At 35.7% G+C, this 17,150-nt stretch overlaps 1 pseudogene; it reads right to left on the bottom strand.

Moving 5' to 3' along the window:
- Positions 1 to 14,389: 14,389 nt before the first annotated feature.
- Positions 14,390 to 14,527, bottom strand: LOC145243216 (U2 spliceosomal RNA; annotated as a pseudogene).
- Between the last annotated feature and the right edge of the window lie 2,623 nt (positions 14,528 to 17,150).

Genomic DNA, 17,150 nt, shown 5'->3' with positions numbered 1-17,150 from the left:
TTTTGTCTCTTGCCGCGGTATTATGAGCGGTTTACGTGTTACTTTGCGATTATAGCAGGTGAGGGAACGATTGCTAATGCAGAGTGTTAAAACGGTAACTCAGGTGGAAGTTTACAAGCGGTAAAAATTATAACTTTTTTGATATGCCTGCGAAATATTCGAATTCAGCCTTTGTGCGATACAAGTTTCATAGGCGACGGAATAATCTTATTTTGAATTATCTTCTTTTATATTTCCAGAGTGTATTTTTCAACGGAAACAATTCAGAAAAAAACATTATTACATACTAATATATTATGTCGATATTAGTACAACTTCCAAAAATAACGAAAAATAGTCCAGTAGAGGTGCCAGAGGTGATTTTCGGAAAAATGCATGCAGCATGTAGAGAAAAAGCATGATGACCTGAAAGATAGTGTCATCGAATTCTACGCAAATAAACTTAAATAATAGGATGACGTTATCTCCCTTTGATTTCGATTTTCTGTTGGGTTAATTTACAAAATCGCAAATTCAAAAAAAAAAAACTGTTTTACTCATGATAATTTTTCTACTGGACGATTTTGTCGTAATTTTTTGAATTTACACTAATTTAGGCATGACACATTAGTATGTATTTTTCTCTGTAATGTATTTTTTCGAAGTCACGCTATATTAGAGTTACACAGATTAAAAATGAGAATTGATTATTAAAATGTGGTTATTATATTCGCAATCTTTCGAATAATGTAAACTTTGACTTATTTTATCTTAATATTTTGGAAGTTCAGCACGTTCTAGCCAAATATCGGACTCTTGAAGTTTTAACTTGAGAATTGAGACGTAATTTCGATATGTTATACAAGAGTTTTCTTTCCGTCGGAAAACGATTACATCAGCTACTATTATTTATGAAAAAATGGAGCACTATGTATAGATCGAAGCAACATAAAGTTTGTAAAATAAAACACTCCCCAGGAAAGATAACAGGAAGAGAGATCTGAAGTTATTTATTAAGTTGAAAAGGGCAATGGGCAATGGAGAATACTACGAGGAGCGTTACAAAAGTAATGTCTTCGATTTTTAAGGCAGCTTGTTCTCATGTACAACTGCGGTCTTCGTAGTTGTTCAACTTTTTGACTTAGAATAATAAGCTGCTTTACTTTTGGAACAACACTAGTAAAAATATCAGCCGACATAGTATAACGCTACAAGGTTTTGAGAACAGTCTCGCTATGGAATGAGTGTAGAACAGATCACCAATAATGCTGTAATAACTGAGGGAAAAACTTTGATAATTGTCAAGAGCGAAATGTCTCCTAAGATCTTTGTTGTGTCTACTCATCTATGTGTTTCTTCTCTCTTTCTCTCTCTTTCTATCTATCTATGTATCTATCTATCTATCTATTTATCTATCTATGAATCTATCTATCTATCTATCTATACATATATATATATGCGTATATACATGTATATATATATATATATATATATATATATGTGTCTATCTACTATTATATAAAGTTATCTTTACCTGCGTGCCTGTGTGTGAGTTCGTTCCTTATGGACTCCTAAACAGTTGAAGCAACAAGCTATTTCGACCGAACCTAACACTTTATACAGCCTAACATCCCACGTGCATTTGAGACTTTTTATTACCACTCAAGCATAAAGGCTCGACATATAAAATCAACAGTAGGTTCTTTGATACTACTGGGGCGCGTTTGAAATAAATATTTCTGTTTAAAGCACAATAGAAACATGAGACTGTACTTATTCGTTTTAAACTTAAATTCAAGTCATTATTACCGCACAAGCAGCGTGACCACTCCGTTAAAATAAACAATAGGTTCTTGTTCGAAATAAATGTTTCTATTCATGGTACAACTGAACCATGATACTTGACTTTCATATTGTAGACTTTAGTTCAACCATTTATAAATATAATTTTATAAACTTAACAGTAGGTTCTCTTTAATGAAATGTAAACAACAATGCAATATGGATTGAGTCACAGCGGGGAGGCATATGATTCTTCCTCCCTGGCCACTGCGAGGGGTTACCGAGTAGAGCAATCAATTAATCGATTTGATTGAAAAATGGACGATTTCACCGATTTCAATGGCAATAAAAAATGTGTGTGTGTAATATTCGTTGATTATAATTCAATTCCGGGCAACGTCGGGTCTCCGTTAGTTTGTAATTAGATAGCCATTTAATTAGTAAATAAAAATACTAGCATCTCTCTCTCTCTCATGTGCGAATTATTTCTCTCTAAAAATTGGCATTACCACATTTCAATCGCTTCTAAAAACCTTTTTTTTTTACAAAACAATAGAAAAATAATTTGTATCATTTCGATTGTTTGAAGTGTTGCTTTCATCTTGGTTGTTACTTTCACAGCGTTTCGGCCGATGTACCTCCGACCTTCTTCATGTGTGTATTCACGTTGGTTAATGGTGAAACTAAATGTTTTTTGTTCTTTTTTCAGAGACATTCGGACTTATTAGACTAGTGTGCTCTTCTTGCTTATCATTCTGACATAATGTATCTTCCTTTTTAGATAAAGATAGATAATTTGTATTATTTGGATTGGCCGGACTACTGTTCCTACCTTCTTAGTTATTCTCAGAGCATTATATATAACAAGTCCTATCTCAAAAGTCCATATATATATATATATATATGTATATATGTATATATATGTATATATATGTATATATATGTGTATATATATATATGATTTGTTGAATAAGTTACATTATATTTTTATTTCCAAATCCACGATGCGTCTGTCCAACATTTGGCAGCTAATGGCCTCTGTGTCTGAAAGTATCTTTCGACAAGTCAACGCTTTTGTGAGAAGGACAATCAAGAAAAGCTGCCGCAAATAAAACGTTAACAGTTATCTTGCACATGCGTATCATTACATTCTGATTATGAATGCTCAGAAAGTGCTGCACGCGTCGTACAAGCATTTATCATTGATGTCATTTTGTACAGATATTTCTAATTAAAATAGAGGCAGGGCGGCGTGTACAGATCTAACAGATTGGAAGTAAGTCACAAATCTGTACACAGGTGGTTTAAAGCTTATTTGAACATTGTTGTTAGTTTTGATGGATAGGAACTAGTTCGGTGGGGATTTTGCAATTGAGCAGCCCTTTTAAGGGACAACGCTGTTCACCATAATCATGGGAGAGGTCTAGAAAAGGTGACCTAAAAATCGTTCGTTCCTATTTTCAGATGGTTAGTTACCTGCGGCTGACGGTTGTTCACATCAGCAAGAGAAGCAAACGAAAAAAAACAATATGATTTATTCTAAATAAAAAAAAATAAATTGAATATTGCTACCTGGAACGTTGGGACAATTCCTGATACGAAAGAATCGGTTAGTCCAGAGCGAGGAACAGCTATTGTTGCCAGAAAATTAGCTAGAAGCAACGTGAATATCGCTGCTCTATCTGCAACCCGTTTTATTAATGAATATCACCTTACTGAAAAAGGTGCAGGGTACACGTTTTCTTCTGGAAAGGCAAACCCAAGGGAGTAAAAATGGGAGGAGGATTTGGTTTACTATCAGGACAAAAATCCCATCTCAGTTCAAACAACCCTGTGGAATTAGTGAACAACGTTACTGAGGACACCTCTACCTTTTGATCGTTATGTGTCAGTTATCTCAATATATGCATCTACTTTGGATAGTAGGCAGGATATCAAAATGGGATTTTTTTCAAGATTTAGGGAATTGTATCAAAGGGATACCGAAAGCAGATAAGATTTTGTTGCTTGGAGACTTGAATGAACGGGTTGGAATTGATCATAAAACCTCTGATGTCTTACGAAAATATGGTAAATGATAATGGAATTCTTCTTCGCAGTTGTGTACTGACCATTATCTTTCAGTATGTAGCACCTTCCACCAAGAAAAACCCATTCACAACGTAACTTGAATGCACCCTAAATCAAAAGCATTGTAATATCCATAATTGTGTCATCAGGCGCAAACGTTATATTCATGATATGTGTACTGTAAGAGTTATGCGGGGTGCAGACTGTGATACTAAATCACAATCTTCTTTTGTATAAGAAAAAAAGTTAGAGCCAATAGAGTAAAAGTGCCTAAACGCATCGATGTCTCCAAGTTACAAAACAAGGAAGCGTGTGAAACTCTTAAGACGTCATTTATTGATATCTCATTTCACGGAATTTGGGAACGATTCGAATCACACGTTTATAGCAAAGGAGCTGAAATTCTTGGATTTAAGAAAATTAAACAAAGGGACTGATTGGATGGAAATGATGCTAAAATCCATTATTTAAGTAGTTATAGTTTTTATTAAGAATTATTTTTTATTTTAATTTAATAAAATCGTTTACAGCACGGTACTATTATAAGGGCTTGTGAGCGGCATCAATCCCCCTTTCGCGGAGAGACAAAATTATACGTGCTTATCCTATGCTGGGAGGCTTAACTTTAGTCATGAAACATCCAATATGGTAATATGCGTTTGCTGGCGAGGAGTTACGTGATCGCCATTGGGACTCTAAGCCGCCCCCGCCCAGTTTTAACAAACGGTATTACAGAAAATAATAAAACATACTTCAGAGTGTTGGGTTTCTTCCTCTTCGTTGCTGTTTATCTCAGATCGTAACGGCAACAGTTCTGCGAGAGGAGAGTTTATTGGTTTTTCAACCAGCTCCTGTCTGTATTTTCTGGAAAATCAAAAGGTGACGAACCTCTTTTGTTGGGCTGTCCACGACTTCTTGGTGTTGATTTTCTGGTTGGAATTGCTGCCAGCAAGAACGTGTTCGGTGGTGAACAGTGACATGCTACACAATTTATTTTATATAAAAGAATCTTATCCATTGATTTTACAAGAAAATTAGAATATCTTACAATTAAAAAATTATTAATAACACTAGAAACTTTTAAAGTATTTTACTACTCATAACTCTTAATTACATAAGAGACAACATTCCTGGCGTTCGGGCAAAGATCAAAGTGTAGTTTCTGGGATTCAGATGCTACACTTCAATTTCTTGTTATCTGTCAGTGACAGAGCAATCCTTCACGACTGAGAGGATTTTTATGTTTGTACCCTTTCAGCACGTTAAAAAACGACCCTGGTGCCCAACTCCATTGGGGAGGTACTGCAAATAGGTATTCTAAACTAACTTATTGCGAGGGGGTGCCCTTTTTTGCGGAGAGACAAAATTATTCGTGCTTATCCCATGCTAGTCGGATGAAAAAAAGAATCAGTCAAATTAGAATGGGGACAAAGCAGACAACAGCTGTATATCTACGCAGGGGCCCATTTACTACTCAAAATAAATAAATAAAAAATAAATATAGCCCTGGCACAAAATAGTGCCAAACCTGTATACGAGTATCGTTATACTAAGTATTTCATTACGCCTTGTCTGGGTTGACTTGAAGCTTCATTTACTTACCACTACTTTTTACCGTCTGTTGAAATACTATATACCTAGTAAGAGTTAAACTCAGTATTGTGAATTAAACAGTTTTTCTCTAAGGCATCCATTAGGCCAATCGTAAACACCCATACTTAGGGAAACTACTGAGTCATCGTCTGAGAGTCGTGAACAGTGATTTTGTACGTTTTTTTTACGTTCTAAAAGCTGGCAATAAAAATAGGGAGAGGTCAGCATTGTAATTACATTAAGTAGATACTTTTTTCCGCACGATACGCTTGCATTTACATTAACAAAAACTTTTCTCTTAACAGATACTTCGAAAGTGCACAGTAAACCGTGATTGTTTTTAGAGATACAAGATTGATAGGATGAACAACCTATGTCAAATGAAGGGGCAGTGTTTTTCCTTCGCTTGTTCTTATTTAAATAAATTGACTGCCATTACGCATCGAATCATTTATTTTTACAATCCAATCGTTTTTATATAAACTAGCAGAGATACCCGGCGTTGCCCGGTATGAAACGAAACGTTAAATTCATTTAAAATACAAAGTAAAAAACAGAAAGAAACTGAGACATGTGCATGCGAGTATTTTTTTTCTAAACAGTTCACTTCTTGTAAGTAAAAAAACTACTCGACCATGGATCGAAACCAAAACTTACAGACAGTGAGTCAAGTACGATAGCCATTAGACCAGCTTGACACGTATTTAATCTGAAAAGGAAACACATGATAAGTGTTTCCTTTACAGATTAAATATGTTTTTAACTCTTTTTCAAAGTGTTTTTTAACATGTTTTATTAACTGTTTGCTCTTATTATAAGCTCTATCTCCTATTTGGTTTTATCGAGCTTTTACATCTGGTTGAGGTTACTTTATAAATATTAATTTAGTTATATTTATTATATACTTTAGTTTTACCATCTTGGATCATTTTGGTAAATTTAATTGTAATTTTTATTTTATATATATATATATATATATATATATATATATATATATATATATATATATATATATATATATATATATAAAGGAGAGAGAGAAATGAGACGAGATGAGAATCGAACCCAGGGGTCCCGAGTCTAGCACTCTGCCAGTGAACTAATCCTTGCCATTTATAAATACACCGCATTCTTGGTGTCGCATTGCGTCCATGTTCCCAATTACAACACATCAACCATATTTTGAGGAAGGGGGTTATAAAAACGAATCCCGACGCATCCTTTATATCCTACTCTCGTGTCTATTGGCCGTGTCCCGGAGTGGTTTGTGTCTCGTCGTTCATCGCATCTGGAACAAAAGCTCTCTCCATGCATAACAACAGACGCAAGTCTAATTTCTTTCTGGACAAATTAGTTTTAATAAGTTACCATGGTTTCCCACGGTCAAAGTCGCTTCATCGATTCTAATCTTTAGAAGGAAAATGGAAGTCTCTATTTTGCTATAGTTTTTTTCTGCCATTTATTTCCAGCTCGTCATCTTCACGACATCTATGCCGATTCATATTCTTGGGGGATCACAGACAAACTTTTCCTGATCTGCCTTCTCTGTGTGACTAACGTAAACAGACTTCTTTCAAACTTTTTCTTAAAAATCGCGTTCTACGAATCGTTTTATTACGTAGTGATCCACATCACGCTATGCCAACGATTGATCTCTAAATTCGTTATGACACGTTTTATTAATAAATAAGCAATCTGCCTATGTTAATAACTTCTAATCTAAAAATAATGAGCTCGATTTTATAACTTTGTATATTGCACTGGCCACAACTGCTAGTCCGTCTACACTTTGTCTATTATACGCATTAGTAGTTGTATTTTTTGGTTTATTTTGACTGCTGTACGTTTTTTTAGAAAGCTGCGTTTCCTTAATGCTAAGAAAGGGGATATTTTTCTTTTATCTATATAAATGGTGAGCGATCATATATATATTTTATATATAAAATACACACATGTTTCGGTGTCATACGACTCATCAGCGAGCCATTTGTGAGCCCCACATGGGAAAAGGAAAAAATTATTTCGAACTAGCATTAAGGCAATTAACTGAAAAACGACTAAAATGCTGTATTTTTATAAGTGGACAGTGTTGGCTCAGTGGCTAAGCGCTAGACTCGAGACTCAGGGCCCCTTAGTTCGATTCTCGTCCGAGTCAGCTACATGACGAGTCGTATAAAGACGATAAACTTGTACGAAGTTAAAATATTTTAAAAGTACATATGTCGCTCCTAATTTAGAAGTACTGTATGGGTAAGAGAAAACTTATTCCTAATGAGCATTAAGGTAAACTAAAACATGGAAAGAATATGAAAATATATATATGTATATATATGTTAGTGTGTGTGTGTGTGTGTGTGTGTGTGTGTGTACAAGCAGGGATTCCAGACTTTGGGCGAAATTGAATAATGATCAAGCAATGTTTAACACTCGCATATTTTATTATCATAGAAATTTTCAAGCAAATCGATAGATTGTATATTTTAAGATCGGTGAGCCATCGCGTTGCCACATGAGGAAACTCCACATGCCTCCGTGCAGTGACGTAGTCCACGATACGTTGTTATCTACATTGAACTGTAGAGAATCTACTGTTGATTTTATGAAAGTATTTTATGTATAATGGCTTGAATTAAAGTTGAAATAGGGAAGTTAATATCATTGCTCAATTGTGTCTTAACAGAAACATGTATGTTATTGCGCCCCCGTCGTTTTAAAGAACCTACTATTGATTTTATATGTCTGGCCTTTCTGCTTATCCGATGATAATGGCTTGTATTCACAGCCTTACTATAAAAAATTTTCGTACGCAATTTTTTCCAGCTATTGTAAAATTCCAATAATAAAGAAGTGTGTATTCTTACATGTTGAGGGTTTATACGTGCTTGTCTGACGCTATTCTTATATATTTTTGTCGTTTCGGTTATTGGTTACTAAAAAATTAGCTTCTTATTTATAAAGGAAAAAGAATGCACTTTGTGTTACCCTTGCCAAAATTCAAAAAAGCTAATGTAATCGTCACCGACGTAGGGCCCTACGTATCTTTCAAGTGTGTTGTTATATTTTCAGGCAGCCATTGTATGTACATTGTGAAACTGACTACTTGTTTTGTTTTAACCACCGGTAAAATTTCCCGTTTTTATTTTCACAACTCAATTATACAAGGTCTGCTTATTAACCAATATATTACTTATACAGGGTGACCACCAAAAAACGGGCCCAAAATCTAATTAGGCCCTTTTTCTTAGTGTTTTGTCCGAATGAAATGAAACTTTGGTCATAACTAGTGTATTATATTCAAAACATCATATCAAAACAGTCTTTGTCTTTGGTCTTTTTTTTCTCCATTCTACAGCATATGTTCTAGATGGCCTCTATTTGCTTTTGTTTTTTTTTTGGGGGGGGGTCACCCTGTATGACCTGACCGTGTCGGTTTCGCGCTAAAATAATCATAGAATTGTAAAAAAAAGTGAACCTTGCGTTTACTTTTAGCAAACTCGTAACTCTTCCTTCTCTTATGTTGTCTTTTAGTCCTCACATTCAATCGGCGATGTTTCTAACCAAGTGGAGAGGATTGCTGTTTTCTAGGTCGAAATCTACCTTTTTAATGCTTACCGTTGACTAGTCTTAGACTTTGAAGTATTTTTTAGATTCTTACACGAAGTGGTTACATGCTTTGTCTGGAGCGAATTCCATAAAATAAATTATAAACGATTTATGCATTTAATTTTGTTTTTTGTGTCCGTTTTTTTTTATTTTCGTATTATTCAATGGCCTAACGACTGCTTGTGTTACATCATAGTTTATCGATACGATTCATACAACACAAATTGTTATTTCCTTTTCCAACATCATCAGTGTATAAGTGGACACTATAAATCCAATAAGGTTTGAATCTAATATAAGCAATTGCTTGGATTGCATAACTTAAATCACGCTTCAAACACTTTTATTATTTGGATACTAGAGAGTAATCGGAGGATTTTCAATACTTAATTATTTTTATGGAAAACAGTTCAGACAAAGCGTTATGCCAATGGATGTTACGAGCTAACATGAACGAAAGATATTATCGCAATGAGAGATGATGACTGTTGAAAAAAAAACAAGATTATAGAAAGGAACATGCAGCAGGAAGAGAGTTCATCAATTATTATTAGCTGGCGTTGTCCGGGATAAAATGTAAAATATTTCATCTGTTGTATCTTTATCTCTTTTCACTCGTCTCTTTCTAAGCTATTTCCCTCTGCAGATTCACGGCGCCGTCTGTCTTCTTCGCCAACCCTACTCCTCTCTCGACATGAAAACACACACACACAAAACCTCACAGACAACAAAACTACATGATAGTTTTCCCGCGAAACAAGTCGATATTTACTTTTCAAATTAGTACACAATAATATTGAAATCCTGATCCCCTAATGAAGCATGAATAATTATTTGCTTTATTTTAGATATTATTCATCCGGGGCAATGCTGATAAAGAATATACTAAGTTTGTGGTTCTTTGTTCTGTAATTTTTAGTTTTATCTTGATATAGACGCATACATAAACATAGACAATTGCCCTATTATACAATAAATTAAGTAAGAACGCAAGAGTTGCAAGAAAATGTAACATTATCTCTTAAATAAATATTTCTAAGCTACCGTAGTTTTTCTTCATAATTTGATGCTTCCGTACATTACACAAATCAATAATTAAGGCAGTTTAAACTCATTTGTTTCAAAACAATTACAAATTAAACATTTTTAAACAAATTTCTTTCAATCAATATTTTAATGTTTATTTTATTTTGATTAGGTCCCTTTAACATTGTTCAAATAAATCTTTTGTTTGAAAAACTCTTCACAGAAATCGTTAATTTAAAATGCAATTAATCTTAAACCTTCTGACTATATTGCAAAGCAGAACAACAAAAAGTCAATTTATAAAAATTTAAACCAATGTTTAAAACAATATGTATAAAAAAAAACGTACTCTCTAAAGATTAATCATTTTTAATGGGCGGTCATAAATGCAATCTTCGTAATTAACAAGACTGTGTATTCGTAAAATACGTCCATTTGAAATTTATATTTAAATTTTATATCAGCAACGTCCACACTGCTTTAGGCAAGTGAAACTTGGCATATCAAAAACAAATAAGAGAAAAAAATTGATTGCGTTTGATTCCAAGTGCCTTAGAAATATTATAGGCGAAAGATGGCGCGATCAAACTGTCAACCAAGAAGTTAGGTACAACAATAATCAACACTCCTATATGAAAATTAAATTTGGCATCTCAAAAACAAATTAGAGTAGTAATTAAATGCGTTTGATTTTAAGTGATTTAGAAATATTTTAGGGATCAAATTTAGTGATCGAATTACCAATTAAGAACCAAAAATTAAGAAGTCAATAACCAACATGTCGTCAGTTGTCGGCAAAAGACGTCAAGGCTTGTTCGCACGAATCCAACAGTTGATCTAAAAGATAATTGCCAAGTAACTTCGATAATGGATCCCTGATGCAAAAAGAATAAAAGGAAAACTAAAAATGAACTAGCAGCAGACAATTGAGAGGGATTTTGATTGCAACAGGAAGAACATGGATATAAACTGAAGATATGACTTTAGATCGAAAACGATGGTACACTTAGACCACTTAATGCATCGCACAGCGCGTATGTTCCTAAGTCTAAGTGTAATTTAAGATGCGTGTTTAACGGTGAAAACATATGTGAAATTAAACACGACATTGCTGTGTGTCAATAAAGGAGTTAACGCGGTACTGAGTCGAACACAACTTATTTGTGTCAAGTTAAGTGTAAAGGAGTAAACAAAGGTTAAAGGTTACATAGATCAAACCCATTGACTCTCCTTGACAACGAGCACGCTGGCATGCAGCAAGGGATTACGAGGCAGGTCAGGTTTGGAGTGCAAAGCTTAACATAAATAGGAAAGAATATGCATTTTTTAAGTCAGTCCACGACTTAAATGCCAAATTCAGAATTCGTGTCTAAAGTTAACGAGAGAAACATAATTCAAGATGAGAAAAGATGAGGAAACGAAAAAATAAGATTCGATTTTCAACGATGAAATCCAAATAAAGACTTCCCTAAACACTAAAATTAAGTCGTGTTTTTGAAGAGCAGGAATGAAACGTCGCGAGGTGGCATCGACCAAGTACAAGGAAAGTCTTGAAATTCTTATATATGTCACACACACACACACATATATACACTCACACACTCAACCAGGAGTGTTACACGTGTGCACACACAGAAGACAGACCGTCACGGCCATGTCAAAATTATCTAGACACCACAGACACAAGTGTATACATCCACGAGAATATATAAACTTCATCATCTTTCTCTCTCTACACATACGTAACAACAGAAATAAAAATGCTATTTTAAATTAACAGAGTATATAACTGCCTTCGAAATCTAGTAGGTAATGTTCCCTTATCTTCTCTACATTCTCTTTCTAATAAAGAAAACAATCGCCTGTCTTTCTTTACTCTGTTGTTATGGTCATCATACGTGCTCAACAGAGCTTCAATCAATTTTCGTCAATTGTGCGACATTCACAGCAAGCACTTGCTCACCTATATCCACTGAAAATCATTTATCATTCTTCATCAATGTATGCAAATGCTAATCGAACTTCAATGAAATAAAGTCACTTCCAATAATAAACACAACACCAACGTGATTGCTTTCGAACTGTCTAAAACACAATTGTTTTCAAGTCCAATGTAAACAAATCTTTTTTAACAGTTCTTAATATTCATATTATGTTTTGTTTGAGAATAATAATGATTAACTTTGTTCTGAGGATTAGAACAATCCTCAGAACAAACTTAATCATTCTTATTCTCGAGTGGCCTTTTGACCTTGATAGATGGTACATCGCTAATATATAAAATGTGAGGGGCAGAGGCTCTTATTGAGATACAGAAACGCATTTAGAATATGCTTACTTAAGTCGAATAAAGACTGCAGTCTCGTCGGAGTTTTCAAGACAATTTATGGAAAATGCTGAAAGGGACTGAAACACCAAACCAATAAAATTGCAGCAGACAATTTCATTTAAGGACATATTTATCAGCCATCTGTAGTTTATCTATCACTCTATCTATCTATCTATCTAAATATATATATGTATATATACTAGCATTTAAGCCCGGCGTTACCCGGGTGTTTGGATGTGTATGTTGAGCAAAAAAAAAAAGTGGTAGTAGGAAGGCAGGCTCGAACCCGTACCACAAAGGAGGAAAAGAACGGGGTGAAACCTAACGTTTATGCTGTTATGACCATCGCCTAACCTGAAGCGACATATTTAAAAATTAAGGCTAGACAATCTTAAGGAGAGGATAACTTTCAAAAATATCGGCAAAACCGTTACCCCCCCTGTAGAAAAGTGCCTAGTTGAAGGGGAAGATATTAATGTTTTTAGCCAATTTTTCGATATTTGTCGTATAAAAGGTCGAACTTTAAAACGATACTGATCTTGGTAAAATCCGTCGGCTCTATTAAAAGTTTAAGGCAGACATGAAAACAGACATACATGCATTTATATATTGGTAACTTAAAATTTTCGACCCAAACTGATGAAAAAGCTTGCCCTATCTCTGAATACACTTTATGTAAAATTTCAAATATTTAGACCAGAAATTGTCTGAGTAATTTGGAAGAGACCGCAGAGGTTAATTTTTTTTTTAACTTTGACCCCTATTATGACCCCTTAACATTTATTGTTTTGGGCTCAAATCCAGTTATTAAGTTAGATCCATGTCCAAGGAACCTATATCTAAAATTTCAAGTGCGTAGACGTAAAATTGTCGGAGAAGTTTGGTAGAGTTCGCAAAGGTCAAATCGTTGAAGTTTGACCCATAAAGCGCCAAATTTCTCGTCAAAAAACGATCACATCGATTTTCCCAAATCTCCGTACCCTGTATATCAAATTTCGAGTCTGTAGGCTAAAAATTGACAGAGTTATTGCGTATGGAAATGTACACAGACACACACACACGTGCACTTATATATATATATATATTTAACTAAGACTGTGTGCGTGAAGACCAATCTTAACCTATATACTCGACAAATATTTTACCTACAAACTTGAAATTTGATATATAGTGTATTCAGACACATGGAAAACTTTTAAATCGTTTTTTATCCGGAAAGCTGGCCTTATCTCGAGTAGTTTTTATTTACAAAAAGTAAACAGTTTAAAAAAACATAGTACTCGCCTGCACATGTCTTCGTTTCTTTCCGTTTTTTTTGTTTTTTTTTGTTTTGTTTTTTCATTTTTTAAAAGAATTTAACGTTACGTTTATACCGGGTAACGCCGGGTACAACTGCTTGTAATATATAAAAACAAATATTCATCTTGGTTAAAAATTTATAATGACAAAGTAACCCCCGCTTAAAGAATGAAACATTGTTCGTTTGCTACGAATTGTTGATTATTCAAAGGAAATTATTTGTTCTTAAAACTTAACATAGAGTCATTGTTTTTTCTTGATTTGAGTTTTAATTTTTTTCTAAAAATTGTCCAAAATTATTCATAGCATTTTCTTAAAAAAAAACAAGAAAAAAATATTCTTTTAATTTTTCAACTAATTTCTCGTTAATTTATTTATTACGAACTATTATCCTTATCTATCTTAGTTGTTGTTTCACTTCGTTTCGGCCAACTATTTCTCTGGCCTTCGTCAGGTGGTAACTGCGACGGGATTGGAACTCCGAATCTCCTAAATACATCCTTGGCAATTACTGCCTTTCATAGTTGTTGTCGTCTGATCACGTTTTGGCCGGCTTTAGGTAGGATTGAAACTGCTATCTTCAGACAATGCTCACCTTGAACCGTATGGATTCAACGTCTCTATCCACTGCGCCACAGGCCCCGCTTCAAAAACAACTTGAATGATTTGAAGAACGACTTGAATAGCTTTGAAACTGACTGGTTGTAAAATGGGTGATCATTTCACATTAAATTAATACAGAAAAGTGATTCCCCACTTCCTATCACAAAGTTACAAACCTAAGTACAGCATGTAGTAAGAACAGATACTACACTTTGATCTTGGCCAAAAAGCCAAGAAAAGGGTATTTATTTGCTCCCCCACCGAGCAAATTAGGCACAAGACCGATTTTTAATGTGATGAGTGAAGGGGAAATGGGGATCAACTCCCTGGGGAGTAGGGGAGCTGGATAGTGACAATTGGTATGAAGGGTTGCTTCCACATTGACCAAGGTCTTGTATGTGTGGTCATTATCATATCTTATCGCAATAGAAATTACCTCATCGCATGGCGGTGCTGTTTGCCTCCTTAAGGTCTTGGTTTGAGCAATGAGGACCCGAGCGGCAGTTTTCCCTAAGGTGGTGCATCGTTTGTACCTCTCCACATCGACATAAAGGTGAGGTGTCTGGGCCCCACTTGTGGAGATTTTCTTTTGTTTTGCCTACTTTGGCTCTGGCTCTATTTAGAGTCATCCAGTTTTTTCTACCAAGGTTTGCACCCTGTGGGAGTGTTTCTTTTGGGTCTGGTAGGGCTTAATTTTTACTCCTGCTGTTATAGTCTCGCCATCGTTCCATCCTATCGAAGGCAGCTTGCCTGGGATTGATTTTCTCTACAGTGAGTGCCTGTGGTCGTTAAGCTGTTTGTACCGTTCTATTCTGATGATGACATCTCGTCTGTGGTGGTGGAATACCAGTTAGGCAGTATAGAGCTGGCAAAGAGTTGGTCTTAGGGCACCAGTTATAGTCCGGTATGCCTTGTTCAGCTCTACACCAATTTTATGGGCATGGCATGATCTTGCCTATACTGGGGCACAATACTCCGCTGTGGAATGGCACAGTGCGAGAGCTGTTTGCCTTAGTGTTTTGGGGTTGGCACCCCAATTGCTGGTGGCAAGATTACTGAGAAGGCTGCTTCGTGGTGGCAGCTTGCCTTTCAATTTGGTAATGTGTTTTCTAAAAGAGAGTGTTCTGTTCAGAGTTACCCCCAGGTCGACTGGGAAAGGTTCATGTGTAAGCATGTTGTCATTCCACATGACTCTTAGTCTCCGATTTGTTTGGTGATTATTAAGATGAAAGGCGAAAACTTGGGTCTTGTTTGGGTTTGCATTTAAGTAACACTTTTTGTAGTACCTAGAGAGAGTAGCTAGGGCATCAGAGAGTCTTTCTTCTACGATGTCAAATCTGTTTGTCTGGGTGGCGATGCATAGGTCATCGGCATATATATTATCTTTTTATATTTCGGTATTGTGGTTGGTCGTTAGTGTAGATATTGAATAGGGTTGGAGCCAAAACTGAACCTTGTGGGAGGCCATTGTTTTGGATAAACCATATACCCTTTTTGCCATCCATCTCAACATGAAAACGCCGATTACTAAGTAGACATTCAATTATGCTCATCAATACTGAGTTTTGTATCATTTGGGCTACTTTTAGTATGAGTTCCCTATGGTTGACAGTGTCATAGGCTGCTGTAAGGTCTACAAACACAGTGCCTGTTATTTTTTTGGTCTCAAATCCATCCTCAATGAATTGGGTCAGGTTTAAAATCTGGCTACAACATGACCGACCTGGTCTAAAGCCAGCTTGGTCAGCTGACAGTTGTTCTTCCACTGTTTCCGTTATTCTGGCAAGTATCATGCGCTCATATATTTTATAGAGAATGCAAAGTAGGGAGATAGGTCGGTAGCTCTTAGGTGATGTGGGGTCTTTTACAGGTTTTAGAATGGCTACTACTCTTGCCTTTTTCCAGATTTTAGGGAGTTTGAGGGATGACGCACATATATTTATTAGGGCCAGTAACCACTTTCTTACAGTTGTTCCAAAGTGTGTTACCATCTCTGTGGTTATTCCATCAAGGCCCGATGCCTTTCCATTTTTAGTTGAGATATTGCTGCGGTTATTTCGGCTTCTGAGAATGGTTCTAGATGGGCATTGCTGTTTTGAATGACGTGGCTAAGTTCGGCTTTCATTCTCTTTTTCTGTCCTCTTTCTTTTTGTTGCGGTTTACCATTCAGTAGAATCTGATGGGCTACTTGGTTGGGTGTCACGGCTGCAATTTGGAACTGAGGAGCTTTTTCTGAGTTTAACTTTTTTATTGTCATCCAGGCTTTTTTTGCTATTGTGTGTCATATCGATGTTAGTTATGACTTCTTGTTAGCGCTGTTTGTTTTCGCTACTGATGGAAGCAAGCAATTTCTCTCCGATCTCTAACGTGTTTTCAGCAAATGGGGCTTCATTATAAGCTTGGATATATTCCTCATATTGTGCTTTATTTAGTTCCGTGAGACCAGGGATGTACGTTTTCCTGCACTCTCTTGGTATGCTTTTCCTGGCTACTTTCCAAATCAGGGATTGGAAGTTGTTGTATTCACCTGGTAGTGGGGTGATGGTGTTGATGGCTTGTTCTAGGTCAGGGGTATAGCCTTCCCAGTTGGCCTTACGGAAATTGAACCGCGGCCTAATCTGGGGTTTCTGTGGCTTAATGATAGGTATTATATCAATAAATATGGGTCGGTGTTGGGTTTTTGGCACTGGGCTTCCTACAGTTTTTTTCTAGATTTATATAGTGCTTTGATGAAATAAATGCTAGATCAGGGTTATATCCCCGTATCCAACGGACACTTTTGAAGGATTTGGGATCCTTTGCATCGTGGAGAAGTTTGAGTTCATTTGCAGCAGCCTATGCCTCTACTGCTTCCCCATCACTGTTT

The sequence above is a fragment of the Euprymna scolopes genome, chromosome 21 (genome assembly GCF_053919585.1).
Source record: "Euprymna scolopes isolate OS-2025 chromosome 21, ASM5391958v1, whole genome shotgun sequence".
Classification (NCBI taxonomy): domain Eukaryota; kingdom Metazoa; phylum Mollusca; class Cephalopoda; order Sepiida; family Sepiolidae; genus Euprymna; species Euprymna scolopes.
This window is presented reverse-complemented; position numbering and strand designations above follow the sequence as displayed.